The sequence below is a fragment of the Lathyrus oleraceus genome, chromosome 1, assembly GCF_024323335.1.
Source record: "Lathyrus oleraceus cultivar Zhongwan6 chromosome 1, CAAS_Psat_ZW6_1.0, whole genome shotgun sequence".
NCBI classification, from domain to species: domain Eukaryota; kingdom Viridiplantae; phylum Streptophyta; class Magnoliopsida; order Fabales; family Fabaceae; genus Lathyrus; species Lathyrus oleraceus.
Genome location: NC_066579.1, coordinates 91144134 through 91163906, shown reverse-complemented (window position 1 = coordinate 91163906; position 19773 = coordinate 91144134). Strand labels below are relative to the sequence as shown.

Here is a 19773-nt window from a genome sequence, read left to right as displayed (position 1 = left end):
TCCAATTCCTCTCATCTCGTATATCTGTACGTCTAGTGCAAGGTAGGACAATAGATGAGATGGCTACACCATGAACCATAAGTGTATAACCTCCTTCTCTCCTTGAACGGAACAATTTCATGTCTCTCAGAAATTTTAAGTTAATTGTGCGAGGAGGTAAGAGGTCTAGGGTAGCCATCTCATTGTTCAGGTTAAGTGCCCGAGCAATAGACGTAATCAATCCACCAAAAGAAATCGGTCCCGCTTTATTCAAAGTTAAAATCATATGAGCAAGCATGAACGGGACCGAATTAATACGTCTATTTGTGAGGCTTCCTTGTAAAAATAGAAGCTCTTTAGCATTAACCTTATTTGGATTCTCCCGGCCAAAAATAATGCATGCCAACAGATATCTAAAAACTCTGATGGCCGGGTTATGGATAGTTGAGGCAAGAACTCCTTCAAAAGAGTTTATGGAAGTGTTTGATAAACGCTCCCAGAAGGAAAATACCTCAACAGACCATTCAGAATCCAAAGGGGCCTCACAAATAGCACCTTCCCCATGAGGGATCCCTAACAGGCTGGCTAGTTCGTCGGTACTGAATTGGTATTCAACAACAAACATTCTAAATTTGACAGTACCAACTGTGCTAGCAGTGTTAGGGTTGACAATATAAATTAGGGAACTTAAAAATTCGACTGTCAACCGCTCATAGGTGGGTTCTTTGTTGATAAAGAAATTATGCAAACCTAAGTTGTCTAATAAATGGAAAATGCTATGGTAGATACCTAAAGTGTAGAGACAGTTTTCGTCAACATACCTTGTCGGGAGAATTTCCCGATTTTGCAACCGTTCAATAATTTTTCTTTGCCGATCCCCCGGTTTCCCTCCTCGAAGAATGAATCTGTTGAACTCCATTTGAATGCTCTTGAAAAGTGGATGAAGAAGATGAAGTGGTTGGTGAAAAGGTTGGATTTTTACAAAATCCGACGGATGAAATTGAAAATGGAAAGTGGAATAATGATTTGTGTGGTATGGTGGTTAGGAAAGTATGAGCTTTTTGTGGGTTCAAGGATGTTTTTACAAGGTGAAAAAATGGGTTTGGAAGATTGTAAGTTGCAAAAATGGTGAAGAAAAGGGATCTGCCCCGACCATTTACAGACGCTGTGGCGGGCGCCACAGGTCCTATGGCGGGCGCCACAAGGCAAAATCTGTCTGGGCCAGATTTTGGTCCTTTGGTTCGGGCTTCTCTTGTCTTTTGGCTTTAAGGGGTCTGGATAGCATTTGTCTTGTGATTCTCCTAGTTTCTTTGACTTGCATAATTTTATAAAAGTAAAAACAAAATTAAAAAGTGAAATTGAAACAAAAACAAAAGCAGAAATTAAATATAAATAAATAAATAACTGAAAAATTAAAATGCAAATAAAATGAATATAAAACATATATAGATAAAAATAGAAATAATAATGTATAGTAGTAGTTTATATAATATTCCAAATGCGATAATATAAAATGAGTACTGCAAATACGAGAAATATATAAAAGATAAATAAAATGAAATGAAATGGTGAGATTAGGTAGTATGGGTGTCATCTTCCTGAGTGGACCCACGGAGCACGGCTATCTCCTGCCTGAGCTCTGCGATCTCCTGATATAGACAATCGGCTTCAGTAGCATGGGTGAGATCAGACACTCCCATCTGTAAAGTTAGGTCCGCCACTTCCTGTCTAAGCTCTGCAATCTCTCTACGGCACTCAGCAATCTGGGTGCGTATGTCGGGTGTCTGCAATGAATGATTATTAGAGAAAACAGTGATTCTAGGAGATGGTGGTGTAGGTGTGTATTCAGCAACGGGTGGTGATCTCGGTTCTTCAACGGTCTCTCCCTGGCCCTCTAGAGCATAGCTCCAATTCGCTGGATCATGCACATTGGTCATCATAGGGTCTGGCAGTGTGAAATAATGGATAGCCTCACTGTCGACTAGCAATCGGAACTGACATGGGTGGAAAGAGGCTCTCCTCATCAATCCTCTGGTCAAACAGAAGTCGATGTCCATGGTCGTGTACCCACAATAGGTTCGAAGATGCAACAGTTTGCGAGACAGACCTAAAGCGACAACAATCTGTGTGATGATTCCACCAACATGGATGACTCCTTCGGTAGATTTGGAGATACCGCTGAGATTGTCTAATAAAAAGTTCCCACATGTGACTGGGCGAGACTGGGATGCACAAAATAATAGGAAGATCTCCTCTTCACTCAGTAGTGTCTCTGCATCCGGTCTTCCCAGGAAGGAATGTGCTAATATCATCTGAAAATATCTGAAGGCTGGGTTATGTATGACATAAGATAGCTGCATAGATGGATCCTGGCTTCCGCCACCCGATATATCACTCAAAAACTTCTCCACTTCCTTACCCAGAAAATATCCCATAGGTGTCTCCGGGATAGCATCAGGAGTAGTCTGGAAACCCAACAGGTCGCTGAACTCTTTCTGGCTGAAGGAGTACTCAACTCCAAAAAGCCTGAAGACAGTATACCCATCTGGTCCAGAATATGGGTCATAGTCGAATGAACTCAGGAACTCCAAAGTCAGGTTCCTATATGTGTTACTCAAGTCATCAGCAAACTCGTCCCAGTGGAGCTGGTGGCTAAGGAATCGGATACTAGGCTCGATACCCAGTGCCTCCATACACTGCTGATCAGGGTAACGTGTGGGTGCCATAGGGCGCTGATATAAGGCAATGTAGCGCTCCCTCTGAGCATTATCTCTATAGGCAACATGCATGTCATCGAAACCCTGCATCCTGTAAAAGTTAAGAAAGTGATCCTGAAAATACAAACCAATCAAATCTTAGTCTCAATGCGAAATATGATAAAATAAAATAAAAACAAAATAAATGCGAAAAAGTAAAATGAAAGAAAAACCATGGGTTGCCTCCCATGCAGCGCTTGTTTAACGTCATTAGCTTGACGATTAGAATCTATACACCTGTAGTAATAGGAATTGGTGGATCAATCAGGGTGTGGCTTGAGTAGTATGCTGGAATGTCTCCTCCTTCGTAGAGCTTCAGTCTTTGTCCATTTACAATGAATGGACTACAGGTTTGGTTCTTGATTTCCACGGCTCTGGATCTCAGAATCTTGGATACTTCGAAAGGACCAGTCCATCTTGAACGTAGCTTTCCAGGGAAGAGTCGTAACCTAGTGTGTAAAAGGAGAACATAATCGCCTACATTGAAGTTTTTCTTTACTATTCTTTTGTCGTGATAGGCTTTTGTCCTCTCTTTATATATTTTTGCATTCTCGTAGGCGGATTGCCTAAGTTCTTCTAGTTTATGAATGTCTAGGGTACGCTTTTATCCAGCGGCTATGTAGTCTAAATTCAAAGTTTTAATGGCCCAATAGGCCTTATGCTCTAATTCGAATGGTAAGTGACATGATTTTCCATAAACTAGTTGATAAGGAGTAGTTCCTATAGGGGGTTTGAAAGCGGTTCTATAGGCCCGTAATGCTTCTTGAAGCTTCTGAGACCAGTCTCTCCTAGAAATAGAAACGGTTTTATCTAGGATTTGTTTGATCTCCCTATTAGATACTTCTACTTGGCCACTAGTTTGTAGATGGTATGGTGTTGCTACTCTATGCCTAACTCCATATTTTCTTAAAAGTTTGTCAAATATTCTCGATATAAAGTGTGATCCTCCATCGCTTATGACTAAACGTGGTGTTCCAAATCTAGGGAAAATATAGTTTTTAAATAGTTTGATTACTACCCTAGTGTCGTTTGTGGGTGCAGCTATAGCTTCAATCCACTTAGACACATAGTCTACAGCTACTAAGATATACCTGTTTCCTAAGGATGGTGGAAAAGGTCCCATGAAATATATACCCCATACGTCAAAGAGTTCTACTTCCTGAATGTTTCTTAGAGGCATTTCATCACGTCTTGAAATGTTTCCAGTGCGTTGGCATCTATCACACTTGACAATGTAAGCATAGACATCACGCCACATGGTAGGCCAGAATAGGCCAGCTTGAAGAATCTTGGCGTATGTCTTAGAGGTGCTCGCATGTCCACCATAGGGTGCAGAATGACAATGCTCGATAATACTATTTACCTCTTCTTCTGGAACGCAACGGCGAAAAATGCCATCTTTACCCCTTTTGAAAAGGAGCGGTTCGTCCCAATAGAAGTCTCTCACATCGTGGAAGAATTTCTTCTTGCGGTGGTAGTCAAGATCAGGGGGTACTATATCAGCAGCTAGGTAATTAACGAAATCTGCATACCAGGGTACGTTACTTATTGCTAAGGAGTTTTGGGGATGCTCGTAAGGATCTAGGTTGTTATCTTCAATGGTCTCTACTCTAGCGATCAATCTATCATAGGCGAAATCATCATTTATGGGTACTAGTTCAGGTTTTAGATGTTCTAGCCTAGAAAGGTGATCGGCTACTACATTTTCAGTGCCTTTTTTATCTCTTATGTCTAAATCAAACTCTTGTAGCAATAGAATCCATCAGAGTAACCTGGGCTTGGCATCTTTTTTACTTAATAGGTAACGAATGGCAGCATGATCGGTGTAAACAATAATTTTTTCTCCTACTACATAAGATCTAAATTTGTCTATAGCGAAAACTACAGCGAGTAATTCTTTTTCAGTTGTTGCATAGTTAAGTTGGGCAGCGTCTAGGGTTTTACTAGCATAATAAATGGCATGTAATTTTTTATCTTTCCTTTGTCCTAGAACAGCTCCAACTGCATAATCACTAGCATCGCACATTATCTCAAAAGGTTCTGACCAATCAGGTGGTTTCATAATGGGTGCCGATACTAATGCTTGTTTTAAAAGGTTAAATGTGTCATTACATTTTTCATCGAAAATGAATTCAGCATCTTTCATTAAAAGTCCGGTTAAAGGTTTGGTTATTTTGGAGAAGTCCTTAATAAAACGCCGATAGAATCCAGCGTGTCCAAGAAAGCTTCAGACTTCTCTGATTGTTTTTTGTGGTTTTAGGTTTTCTATAACTTCTATTTTAGCTTTATCTACCTCTATACCTTTTTCGGAAACTATATGTCCTAAAACTATTCCTTCGGTTACCATGAAATGACATTTTTCCCGATTTAGCACGAGGTTCACCTCCACGCATCTCTCCAGGATTTTCTCAAGGTTAGCAAGACAATTGTGGAAATCAAATCCGCAAACCGAGAAATCATCCATAAACACTTCCATGATACCATCTAGGTAATCTGCAAAGATTGACATCATGCAGCGTTGGAAAGTAGCTGAGGCATTACAGAGGCCGAAAGGCATTCGTCTATAGGCAAAAGTTCCATAAGGGCATGTAAAGGTAGTTTTTTATTGATCTTCGGGGTGAATAGGTATTTGGAAGAATCCAGAGTATCCATCTAGATAGCAGAAGTAAGAGTGTCTGGCTAGACGCTCCAACATTTGGTCTATAAATGGTAAAGGGAAATGATCCTTCCTAGTTGCTTTATTTAATTTTCTAGAATCTATACACATCCGCCACCCTCCTTCTAAACGTTTTGCTACATGTTCGCCTTTATCGTTTTGCACGACTGTGATGCCTCCCTTTTTAGGTACTACATGCACAGGGCTCACCCACTTACTATCCGAGATCTGGTAAATTATACCTGCCTTAAGTAACTTAAGAACTTCCTTCTTAACGACATCACTCATTATACGGTTTATTCTTCTCTGATGTTCCCTTGAGGGTTTTGAATCTTCTTCGAGCGAAATCCGATGCATGCATACGGATGGGCTTATACCTTTCAGGTCAGAGATGTTATATCCTAAGGCTGAGGGATATCTTCGTAAAACGTCTAAAAGTTGGTTCGTTTCCTTTTGGCTCAAGGTAGCACTAACTATAACTGGACGATTCATCTTTTTATCGAGGAACTCATATCTCAGGTTCTTAGGCAGTTCCTTAAGTTCTAAGGTTGGTTTCTTAGGGCATGGCATAGGATCTGGGGTAAGGGATAAACATTCGTAAAGGTTATCATCGATGTAGGGTTTCTTAAAGTCATCATCTTCCCTTATGAGAGTTGATGGTAACTTAATTATTTTTATAATTTCTCTTTGTTCTAATTCTCTAACACATTCATCAATGATGTCTAAGGCATAACACAAATCTCCCATCACAGGTTCCATAAGAAATTTCGAAAGTATAAATTCTATTTTCTCATCTCCTACCTCAGATGTCAACTTTCCTTTCTTGACATCTATTATGGCTCCTGCAGTCGATAAGAATGGTCTACCTAGAAGGATTGGTATATCATTGTCCTCTTTGATGTCCATGACAACAAAATCAGTAGGGATAAATAACTGACCTATCCTAACAGGAACATCTTCTAAAATGCCTATCGGATATTTAACAGATCTATCGGCTAACTGAAGTGACATCTTAGTGGGCTGTAATTCTCCTAAGTTTAACCTCTCACAAACTGCTAAAGGGATTAAGCTCACACTAGCTCCTAAGTCTAGAAAAGCTTTTTCGATGACATGATTACCCAAAAGGCAAGGAATGGAAAAATTTCCAGGATCTTTATCTTTCTTTGCTAATTTGTCCTCGGAAATAGCATTACATTCCAAAGGCTTCGGATCGTCAAGTCTACGTTTGTTGGTAAGGATGTCTTTCAGAAACTTTGCATAAGAAGGTATTTGGGTGATGGCTTCTGTGAAAGGGATTTCTACATGAAGTTTTTCTATAACTTTAATAAATTTCTGATACTGTTTATTGATCTGGGTTTGTTTGAGTCTTTGGGGATATGGTATAGGTGGTTTATATGGCGGGGGTGGTACGTAAGTTTTATCTTTAGGTTCTTCTCCTTTATCTCGACCTTCCTGGTTTTCAGATTCCTCTGGTTCCTTTACTTCGTCCGTGGGTTTGGTGCATTCCTTAGAAGTTTCGGGTTCACTCAATCTTGGGTTTGGTGGCTCATCATAAGCGTTCCCACTTTGTAGGGTAATGGTATTGGCTTGTCCTCTCGGATTTTGTTGAGGTTGTCCAGGGAATTGTCCTCCAGGTGTAGTCTGAGGGGCTTGGTTTAAAGCTACCTGAGAGATCTGGGTTTCAAGCATCTTAGTATGAGTAACTATTTGGTCAACCTTGGTTCCTAACTGAGTAATCAATTCGTTAACATGAATGTTTTGGTTCATGAACTCCTTGTTTTGTTGGGTTTGAGCGGTGATAAAAATTTCCATAATTTTCTCAAGGCTCGGCTTTGGTGGTACAGGTTGCATAGGTTGATTTGATCTTGGGGCTTGATAACTAGGTCTCGGAGGTGCATTATTTTGAATAGAGTTATTGCTTTTATAGGAGAAGTTCGGGTGATTCCTCCATCCAGGGTTATAGGTATTCGAATATGGGTTCCCTTGGGTGTAATTCACTTGCTCGAAGTGGGTTTCGTTTAATAGACTGCATTCTGCGGATTGGTGTCCTTGGGTTCCACATATCTCACAATCTGACGAAACTGCGGCTATAGTATTCGGGTTTATGCACATATGCTCGACCTTGAGGGCTAATGCGTCCATTTTAGCTTGCATCATGTCTATAGAGTTTAGTTCATGCACTCCTCCTTGGGCTTCCTTCTTCTCTACTGTCGCTCGTTCGACTCCCCATGATTGATGGTTTTGGGCCATATCTTCGATGAGGGCACTAGCTTCAGGATAAGGTTTATTCATCAGAGCACCGCCTGCGGCAGCGTCGATGGTCATCTTTGTGTTGTAATGAAGTCCATTATAGAAGGTTTGAATGATTAACCAATTTTCTAAACCATGATGTGGGCATGCTCGTAACAACTCTTTATATCTCTCCCAAGCTTCGAACAACGATTCTCCTTGGTTTTGGGTAAATCTAGTTATATGGTTTCGAAGAACGGCGGTTTTACTCGGGGGAAAATATCTAGCAAGAAAAACTCTTCTAAGGTTATCCCAAGTCGTAATGGAATTGGGTGGAAGGGAATCTAACCATGATAGGGCTTTATCTCTGAGAGAAAAAGGAAATAATCTTAAATGTATTGCCTCAGGAGAAGCTCCATTGGTTTTAAAAGTATCTGCTAATTGAAGAAATATTTTTAAATGTTAATTTGAGTTCTCAGTAGCGAGACCCGCAAATTGTCTCTGTTGCACTAGTTGCAACAAGGATGGTTTAAGTTCAAAATTATTAGCTGGGATGGTTGGGTTTACTATACTAGAACTAGGTTCTTCGTTAGATGGTTGAGCGAAGTCCTTAAGAGGTCTTTGGTTTTGATCTTCGACCATAGCTCTCTTAATTCTATGAAAGAATAAACGTGCGCGAGCGTAACGTTCAGGTTCCGCCAGAGGGTATACTAAGCTTAAACTTCCGGTGCTGCGAGTTCTTCGCATTGACCGGCGGGAAATAGCCTAAGTCTAAATGATATAACAACAAGAAAATGAAATTTGACGAAATTGGTCCCCGGCAACGGCGCCAAAAACTTGATGCGTGCTTTTCGCAAGTATACAAACGCGTCAGAGTAATATAAAAGATTATCGAATCCACAGAGACCAAGTGTCAATCTATCGTTATCTGTCGTTAAGGTGTTTATCAAAGGCAGTCAAAATAAGTGTTTTTGGAGTGTGCAATGAAAAGTAAAGTGTTGAGTAAAGATTAATAAAGACAGGGTCGAATGTAATTCACGTAATCAATTGATAATCTAAGTACTTGCTAGTAGAGCTACTTATGGGCAATGTTTCCTACTTTGAAAAGAACTAATTTAACAGGAATTGTCGCTTTCGCGTATTCAGAACCGAGTTGTACTCCCTAATCAAACCCTCTTATTGTCACTTATAAAAAGGCGCGCATTGCGTTAGAGTAGTAAACCTATTTTTAAGAAATATAGTATCTTAACTAAGTTGAAAAGTATTGTAACCTGGATTTCTTAACCAAAAGAGGTTCTTATGAACCTGACTCTAAACTTATAAACGCGTCCGAAAATAGTTTTAAAATCTCTTTTCTTCTTAATGTTAAAATCTCCTAATGAACTAAACAAAGCGCTTTCGCTGTTTTTGAAATAGTTAAAAACAATTAAGTTTAAAAAGACGTTGGACGGCTTTCGATCTTACCCAACAGAATTGAAGTGCGAGAAAACTTAAGTTGAAAGTTAAAATAGCCCTTAAGTGTTTCTACGAACAATTGTACAGATTACTGGTTCAATTACGATCCTTACATTCTAACATTTTAGATTTAGTTAGACATGGTAAAGTAAAAGTGCATTAAAGTAAATAAAAGTAGTGCGAGTGCGGAAAGTAAATAATTTAAAGCGAGTGCGGGAAATAAATAATTTAAAGCGAGTGCGGGAAATAAACAATTTAAAGCGAGTGCGGGAAATAAATAAAGTAAAGGCGAGTGCGGGAAATAAATAATTTAAAGCGAGTGCGGGAAATAAACAAAGTAAAAGCGAGTGCGGAAAATAAATAAAGTAAAAGTGAATGCGGAAAATAAATAAAGTAAAGGCGAGTAATAAAAACCTGCTCCAATCGGAGGGCTGAGTAAATTGCAATGCGGAAATGAAAATGGCGGCAGAATTAACTTCCTTCCAAAGTGCTTCAAACTCGATTACAGACTCTATCACAGACTTGATTACACAATTGTGGTAACACTCCAATGCAAAGCGATTACCACTATAAAATACTGAATATATGCCTAAGTGAAACAAAGTTGCTTCTGAGTTTACCTCTGCTCTAAGTCTGGATGATTGTAAAAGTGAATTCGCGTTTCTATTTATAAGCAAGTAAAAAGATGGAAATGACTTGGATGCCCTTCAACTTGAAAATAGGAGGAAACCGTTTTTCCTCTTGTGGCGCCCGCCACAAGCACAAAATGGGGCACCTTAGTGGAAGTAGTGGGAAAACGTGGGAGTTGATGGAAGTTGAATTTGACACGTCATGGCTTGGTCTGTGGCGCCGCCATTGGGTAGGCCATAAGCACAAAATGCTGAATTTTAGGGTTTTTAGCCCTTTTTCACTCCTTTTCTCGATTGGGGCTCCGATTAAAGTAAAAACCTGAAAACAAAGGAAAACACAGTAATAACACAACAAAATGACAATAAAACAACTAGAATGCATGTGAAATCGGAGTCAAAAATACGTAAATTTCAGTGTTATCAGTAGCACCCATCAAGTTTAAGCATGAGGTGTTTGTTGAGTTTCAGAAGTTCAAGGTGAAGGCTGAAAAATATAGTGGTCAGAAGCTGAAAATTCTCAGAACTGATGGTGAAGGTGACTACAACTCTAGAGAGTTCAAAAATTTATGTAAGGAGAATGGAATTGAGTATGAGGTAAATATTCCATACACTCCTTAACAAAATGGTCTTGCTGAAAGAAGAAACCAAACTTTGCTTGATATGACAAGGAGCATGATGAAGAGAAGAAGCCCCCTCACACCTTGTGGGGAGAAGTTGTTCCCACTGTAACATATGTGCTCAACAGGTGTCCAACCAAAAAGCTGAAAGAAATTGTTCCATTAGAGAAGTGAATTGTAGATAAGCAAAGTGTGAGCCATCCAAAGGTGTTTGGTTCTATTTGTTACAAACATGTTCCATATGCCAAGAAAAGGAAGTTGGATGACAAAAGTAGAGTTATGTTGCTTGTAGGGTACCATGGTATAGGTGCTTATAAGCTATATTGTCCTGTCACTAACAAGGTTGAATTTAACAGAGATGTCATTTGATAACACCGAAAAACATAATTTATTTTGAATCGATTTACATATGTTTTTATTATTATTTTGTTTCATTTTGTAGTGTTATGCTGGTAGTTTATGCATGTTTCAGGTGCTTTACGAGTAAGAGGGGATTTATGAAGAAATCAGACGGAAATGGCAAAAAAAGGAGAAAAGTGGCAAAAATACACATGTGGCCACCTACATGGTGCCCACCATGACTAGGCAAGCGTGGAACCCACTAGAGAGGAAAAAGGAAGGATGAAGATGCAGTCCAAGGGTTGTGGAGACTGCCACATGCCTCATGGCATTCACCATGGACATTAGAAAGGGCCGAAAATACAATTTGAACTTGTGGCGGACGCCATAAGCTTCATGGCGACCACCATGAAGTTCAGTTCCTGAAAAAATGCAACAAAAGGAATCAGTCCTTCCCCATTCCCCCACACTTCTCTCCCACGAAGTCCACACGACCTAGACTCGGTTCAACACTTATTTTCAATATAAAATGTTAGTTTTTAGCAGTTTTTGGGATGCAAGTTTGTACGCAGATATTTTAGCTCTTAGTTTTAAGCAGATATTACATTCAAATAGTGATAGAGCTCTTACATTTGGGGACTATCACACCATATCTTTTAGGATATGTTATTGTAATTTTGGATCAAAGTTTCCAGCATTTGAAGTTATTTTCCATTTAGTTCAGTTTACTCGAAGTAGTTTCGTGTTTAATTCCAGTTACAGGTTCTTCATAATTGCTTTACTTTAATTATGTTTGTTTGTTTTTATTTACATACAATGATGTTGTCAATTTATACTACTATGAATCACATATTTATGTTTAATACCATGTCTGGATAAACTGTTTTGAGTCTGGCATGTGAGGACCGTCGTTCCAACGGGACTCGGTACTAAGTTGGCGTAAACCTTTTTATAAATCATTTTTTCTGGTTTTGATTTTTAATTGTAATTCTGAAAAGTTTTGCACGATAGTGAAAACATTAAGGTTTCAAGTCAAGATTCCACGAGAGTGTGAGACTTGAATCGGATAGTAAAAATTGGACATTAACCCTAAATACAGCGAGAGTGCTTTAGGATTAGTTAGAACTAATTGATTTTCAAAAAGTATTTCCTGATGCAAATGGGCTTGCGAGAGCAGGCATTTGATCTTGAGGTATAGATAGAGTCAACAAAATGAGAGTGTGAGATAAATGCTTTTAAATTAATATTTTTCTACTAAAAAGTGATTCAATACATTAACACACGCCAATGAATTATTAAGTCTCTGAGGTACGTCGGTATCCATGTTCCGACCTCTCTTTCCTACTATATTTTCCAAACTTTATTTTAGTTTTAGTATTAATTTCCCCAAATCAAATTTTCATAAGCCTTAGATTTACATAGCACCGATAAATAGCGATAAGTTTGATTATTGGTCCATGTGGATTCGATATCTTTTAAAACTATGTGATACAACTGTGCACTTGTAGTTAGATATTTCGATAGACTCACTAAGTCGCGATCAAGTTTCTGGCACCGTTGTCGGAGACTAATTTAGTCAATATCGTAACTCCTTGTTGTTGCGTAGTATAGACTAAGGCAACTATTTTTTTCTTTTTATTTGTCGGTTGCATGCCAGACACTCATTCCTCGAGGGACAAGCTAACTTCACAAATAAAAGAAATCGGACGTTTTATTCTAAGACGTCGAGTTAGACAACTTCGTTTAGAATATAATATCCCAACTCATGTTATGGCTGCGAATCAAAATCGTTTTCTCAAGGACTGTGCTGCTTCTTCCGAAGAAGAGCCACACTCGAGCATTGCACCTCCGGCCATCGAGGCAAATAATTTCGAGCTAAAACCTTCACTATTGGAAGTTGTGCAACAAAACCAGTTCTCTTGTAACCCTACAGAAGACCCGAACCTTCATTTGCCAATGTTTGTGCAATACACAGACACGTTGAAAGCTAATGGTGTCAATCCTGAAACCATAAGATTATGTCTCTTTCCTTTTTCTTTGAGAGATAGAGCCATAGCTTGGCTCCAATCTCTATCATTTAACTCCATAACTACATGGAACAAATTAAAGAGAATTTTCTTAGCATGATACTTCCCACCAAGCAAAACGACTATGCTAAGAAGCCAAATCAACAGATTTAGGCAAATAGACAACAAATCTCTTTTTGAAGGTTGGAAGAGATATAAGGATATGTTGAGGCTCTGCCCACACAATGGACTTGAGTCATGGCTAATTATCCATACTTTCTACAATGGTCTCTTGTACAACACCAAACTAACCTTAGATGATGTAGCTAGTGACACTCTAATGGACAAACCCTACGAAGACGCCTATCAACTCATAGAAAACATGGCATAAAACCACTATCAATGGGAAGGTGAGCGAAATTCTGCAGAGAAACCACCGATAAAGGGCGGAATGTACGAAGTAAATGGCATAGACCATGTCAATGCTAAAGTTAACACCCTCACTAAGAAGATTGAGAGTTTAATTGTAACTCCAGCAACTATCGTAGCTGTTGGAACATCTAATTGTGAGTTATGTGGAACCCCTGGACATAACACTCCCGAATGCCACTTATTGGTTGGCATTCCGTCCGACCAAGTAAGCTATGCCCAAGGTAACTCATATTCCAATACTTATAACCCTGGCTGGAGAAACCACATAAATTTCTCCTATAAGAATAACAACGCATTGTTTGCTCCAAACCTAGCACCTGTTGTCCCTCTAGGTTATAAAAAAGGAGCCCCCGCTGCTCCTCAAGCACCTAAGAAGTTAGACCTCGAACTAATGATGGAAAATTTTATTGCAACCTAAAGCCAACAAATGAAAGAGTTTACTAACTAGAACGTTCACATAAATGAGTTGATTAATCAATTGGCAAGTAAGGTTAACTCTATGGCTACTCACAATAAAATGTTAGAAACCCAAATGTCTCAAGTAGCCCAACAATAAGCAGCCACAGTAGCCCTAGCTAGAATATTTCCTGGCCAACCACAACTTAACCGAAAGGCCATGATAATGCCATCACACTAAGAAGTGGGACATAATTAGACAGGCTAGTAAATCCAAAAATTCAACCCACCCATGTCTCAGCAAAATGAAGAAGAAACCGACAAGGTGACAAAGAATGAACCAAATGATAATCGGCAGGATAATAAAACCAAAGAGGCGGTCGAGAAAGAGAAATCGTACGTGCCTCCACCACCATATAAACCACCCATTCCTTATCTTCAAAGACTGGCCAAATCCAAAATTGAAGGTCGGTTTAAGAAATTCGTAGAGCTTCTGAAACAACTTAATATTATGATACCCTTTACATAAGTTATTACATAAATGCCTTCCTATGACAAATTTCTCAAACAGATCTTATCCAATAAGAAGAAACTTGAGGATAATGAGACAATAACGCTCATTGCAGAGTGTAATGACCTCATTCAAAATAGCATCCCCCCTAAGTTAAAAGACCCATGTAGTTTTTCCATACCTTGTGTAATCGGAAAATTTGTTATAGACAAATCCCTTTGTGACTTATGAGCTAGTGTCAGTTAATACCTCTTTCAATCTGTGAAAAACTCAAATTAGGCGAACTAAGACCCACTAAAATGTCTTTCCAACTAGCTGACCGCTCTATTAAATTCCCTGTGGGTATGCTAGAAAACATTCCCATACGAATTTGTCAATTTTAGATTCCCACATATTTCATAATACTGGACATAAAGGAAGATTCCAACATTCCAATCATATTAGGAAGACCCTTTTTAGCCACTGTTGGTGCTATTATTTATGTGAAACGAGGAAAACTAACCTTCGAGATTGGTGAGGAGAAAATTGAATTCATTATTTCACAATTTATGAAGGCACCTGTTATAGATGAAACAAGCTATTTAATAGACATCATCGACGAATGTATAAAATAAATGAAGATGGAACCACCTAAGGACATTAAAGTCCTACAAATCCCAACACCTCATATATTAGAAGATGATGAATGGTGTATGCCATATGTGGATGACAATTTCAGGGAATGCCTCACGCTAACTCCTAATCCTATGCCTTGCTTAAAGAAACCTTTCGTAGAACTTAAGACACTTCCCAAAAACCTAAGGTATGAATTCCTTGATAAAAAGCTTGAACGCTTAGTAATAGTCAACACAAACTTAGGTAAAAAAGAAACTGAGCAGTTATTGGATGTTCTAAGGAAATACCTTATAGCTCTAGGATATAACATCTCAGATCTCAAAGGGATCAGTCCCTCTATGTGCATGCATCAAATTATGCTAGAGGAAGACTTAAAAACCTCAAGAGAACACCAGAGGAGAACAAACCCTATTACGAGTGATGTAGTTAAGAGGGAGGTACTAAAGCTACTAGAGGCAAAGATTATTTAGCAAATATCCGACAGTAAATGGGTCAGCCCAATACATGTCGTACGTAAAAAGGGAGGTGTTACAATAGTCAAGAAGGACAAAGGCGAAGCTGTAGTAAAGTGTGTAGAGACAGGGTGAAGAATATGCATAGACTTTAGAAAATTGAACAAAGCTACCCGAAAGGATCATTTCCCTTTACCCTTTATCAACCAAATGCTTGAACGATTGGCTATGCACTCTCATTTAGGTTATTTGGATGGCTACTCAGGATTTTTCCAAATCCCAATTCACCCTGATGACCAAGAAAAGACCACTTTCACATGTCCCTATGGCACATTCGCCTATCGACGAATATCGTTCGGATTATGTAATGCTCCTGCAACATTTCAACGATGCATGATGGTGATCTTTGTTGATTTTATAGATAACATCATGGAAGTGTTTATGGATGACTTTTCAGTTTGCGAGCAGAGTTTTGAAGGATGTCGTGCAAACTTGGAAATGGTACTAGAAAGGTGTGTAAAGGTAATCTTGTGCTCAACTGGGAGAAATATCATTTCATGGTTCAAGAGGGAATCGTACTTGGACATATAGTGTCAGACAAGGGGATTGAAGTTGATAAGGCAAAGATAGAAGTAATAGAAAACCTTCAACCTCCCAAAACTGTTAGAGAAATACGAAGTTTCTTAGGTCACGCTGGTTTTTACCGAAGTTTCATCAAGGATTTCTCTAAAATAACCAAACCCTTAACTGACTTGTTGATGAAAGATGCTGGATTCATCTTTGATGACAAATGCTTAGAAGTGTTTTGAATGCTCAAACAAGCTTTGATCTTTGCACCCATTATACAACCTCCAGACTGGAATGAACCCTTTGAGATAATATGCGACGAAAGTGATTTCACCGGCGTGCTGTCTTGGGACAGCGTAAAGATAAGAAACTTCACGTCATTTATTATGCGAGTAGAACCTTGGATGAGGTGCAAATGAATTATGCCACCATAGAAAAGGAACTCTTAGTTGTAGTGTTTGCATTAGATAAAATCCGCTCTTACCTAGTGGGAGCTAAAATAATTATCTATACCGACCATACCGCTATTAGGTACTTATTAAGAAAAGACAATAAAGGAACTGAGAACATCATAGTGGATCACCTCTCTAGACTCGATAATGTAAAAGTGGTCCCAGTGCCCATAAATAATGACTTCCCTTATGACCGACTTATTGCCAAATTAGAAAATGACATATTTGAATGCTCTTAAAGAGAAGATTCTTGCGAAAAAGTAAACTCCGAAACTAAAAATAAAGAAATCATGGAAGCTACATATGCTCAATCCAAAATCCCTTGGTATGCTGACTTTGTCAACTACCTCGCAGTCTGAGTGCTTCCACCTGAATTAACTTACCAACAAAAGAAAAAGTTTTTCCATGACCTAAAACACTGTTATTGGGATGAGCCCATCTTATTCAAGAGATGCACCGATGGTATTTTCCGTCAACATGTCCCTGAAGAGAGATAAACAACACTATAACCCATTGTTATGTTGTACCTTATGGAGGCAGACAAGCATGTCCAAGACATGTGAAAAGATTTTATAATCTGGCCTCTACTGGCCAATCCTATAAAAGGATGTTCACACTACAGTTCTTAAATGTGACTGGTGCCAACACACTGAAAATGTTTCTAGACGCGACGAGATGCCACTAAAAAACATCCTAGAAGTGGAAATCTTGATCGCATAGGGTATTGATTTTATGGGCCATTTTCCATCCTCATTCAGAAACAAATTTATACTCGTTGCGGTTGATTATGTGTCAAAATGGATCGAGGCTGTAACTTCTCCCACAAATGACGCACGAGTCATGATTAAGCTTTTCAAGAACAACATCTTCCCTATTAGCCTTCCAACATGGCCCCCATATCTATTCTGAGGTACCCACCGATGATGACTTGTAGTTTGAGCTCAACTACTTATAGGGTGGAATTATAGAAGATTATCCACATGACCATCTTAGAATGAACCAATACCTGATCTATAACCCGTCTATTAGGTATTTCCAAATGGTAGGAACATAGGCCCAATGAGTAGGGAAGAACTATTCTTCATTTTCAGTATCTTTCAATCCAAACCCATAAACTCTGCTGCTTTCTTGCTTGCTATTTTAGCCAGGGTATCAAATCAGAAGATAGAAAATATCTACGTAAGCGGTATCGTGACCCACATAGATATAACTCTAGGCCTATGTAACCAGGTAGCTCACTTGACCCATTGGTGTGAGTATGAGTTGATTGACACATACCATTGTCTGAATTCAAGATTAGTGAGACGTGAGGAAACAACTGAGTATAATATAGTAATCCTAAGTGACGTGGTTAACCAGTCCACCCTCCCTAGTCCCGAGAAGACCAATGTCCATAATTGTGACAATTGGCATTACCCTATCGAGATTCAGGATGAGTCTCCAACACCACCTCCAACACCTCCTCCCTATGAGTACCACCCTACTCCATCCTCTGATTCTTTTTCTTCCTCCTCAGATGGTTCAGCTCCTTTTGGCGAGCACCGTACAGAACTCCAGACCATCCAAACAAATCTTACTACACTTCGGACTAACTTGACCATTCTCCGCTGCGATTTCATGAACAATACTGATGTGATGGCCGAGCAGATGGATAATATATACCAGGAAATCTACACCATTCGTAGATTCCTAAGGCCTGATATGGAGCACATTAGAGGTTGAGCTTCTCTCTAGTTTACCACCTTTTGTCTTTACTCTTAAGCATTGTCACTGCTTTGTTTAAGTGTATGGGAGGACTTATTTCTTATTTTACTGTTTTTATCATTCATAATTATTTTTTGTTTTGCTCTCATTTCTATTTTGTTATGATCTCGTACTTAGGATTTCATTTTATATGTTGACTTATCATTTGTTTGTCGAGCTACCGATATTAAACATAACGTTATGTGGGAGGCAACCCACAATTTCTTACCTATTTTTCTTTTATTATATTTTCTGATTTTGGCATCATTTTATGTTATGATATATTTTCCATTGTGTTTGTATGCATTTGTATTATTTTTTCAAAAGAGAATTTTGCACCACTAACAATGATGCAGATCAAAAATAGCCCATAAGCCCAAAAGAGCACGCCCAAGCGCACTAAAGGGTATGACATTCACCACAGACTCTAAAACCAGCAACCCTAAAATTATAAAACATGGAGATCACCACACACCCTGTGGCGGTCGCCATGAACACGCAAAACGCAAAAATCAGTCTTAAACCCATATTTTTGACTTTCCCACTTCATCCTCTTAACTTTCAAACTAGCCTCATTCACTAACTCTTTCAAAATCCTTCTTATTCCCGAAAAACCCTCATCATTTCTTCACTCTTTCACCTTCCAACCTTATTACTATATATACCAACACCCATCATCACCAATTTCACCACTCTCACTCTACATATTTATCTCTTCACCGTACCTCATCTACAAACTCTAATTATGGCTTAAGGAGGAAATGTTGATTTCAATGGAGTAGTCTTCCGTGAAGGTAGAGATGGCTGAAAGCAGTAAAAGCACTACGAAGCTCTGCTGACCCAGGACATTGTTCCGACAAGGTATGCAGACGACTCTTACTTACATAGTCTAGGACTATATGATAGTGTATACTGGATGCTGGATAGGTTGAGTTTAACAAATTTTTATGCATGCAGAGATTCCACTTATGTTAGTTTAACCTTAGAGTTTCTTAGCTCCCTAGTTTACACTACAAATAGTTGGACTGCCAGCATAGTTGGCATTGTTAAATTCCGCATGTTCAACAGGGAATATGAGTTTAATCTTAACCAAATGGCCTACTTGCTGCAATTTCCTCACAGAGAGGGTGTTATTTGTGAAACACCCCTGAATATTGATTGACCACATGAAGTCGGTCCATTTTGGGAACAACTATCTGGTAACCAGACTGATAGTTTTTAGGGCAATAACGCCACACAAATCCATAACCCAACCATATGCTATTTTCTCCAAATGTTGGCACACACCGTTTTTGGTCGGGAAAATAAAAGTAGGATTAATGCTAAGGAGTTGTTTTATATACACTCTATTTTTTAGCACACACAGGTTAATTCAGAACGAGAGTGATGAGAGGTTTTCACATTGCATTTGGAGGAGTCATTACTTTCATAGCTTGTGCCTTAGACTTGCACGCATTTGAAGGGACACATCACATTTATATGACTCATTACTTTTATAGCTCGTGCCCTAGACTTGCACACAGAGCTTGCTACACTTGACCCTCTACCCATGCTCTCCCTATACATTGATGTATGCCACCACATGCGGTTAATTAAGAACGAGAGTGATGGGAGGTTTTCACTAATGATAGCCAACAAGGTAGTCCCTAGTATTATTTTACCTTGTCCGATCCGCACCGATGTGCGAGTGAGGGAAAATTGGACCTATAACCTGAATGTCAGTGTTGAGGCCGGTCCGGTGCCCATGGATATTCATCAGAATGTCGTTGTTGATGGTGACACAAATGATGAGTTTGATCAGAGAGAGCGAGGATCTCATGTACACCAATCCCCATCATACCACCCACCCCATATTCCTGCTTCGCCTGCACACACCACACATTTTTTTGACCATTTTGCAGGTACTTCCTCCGGAGCTACGCATGCCATACTTGATGAT

At 39.1% G+C, this 19773-nt stretch overlaps 1 non-coding gene across 1 annotated transcript; it reads left to right on the top strand.

The window, feature by feature from the left end:
- Positions 1-7771: 7771 nt before the first annotated feature.
- Positions 7772-7878, top strand: LOC127117196 (small nucleolar RNA R71). Its single transcript, XR_007801954.1, has one exon. It is a non-coding gene; the product is annotated as a small nucleolar RNA R71 (small nucleolar RNA).
- Positions 7879-19773: the final 11895 nt, after the last annotated feature.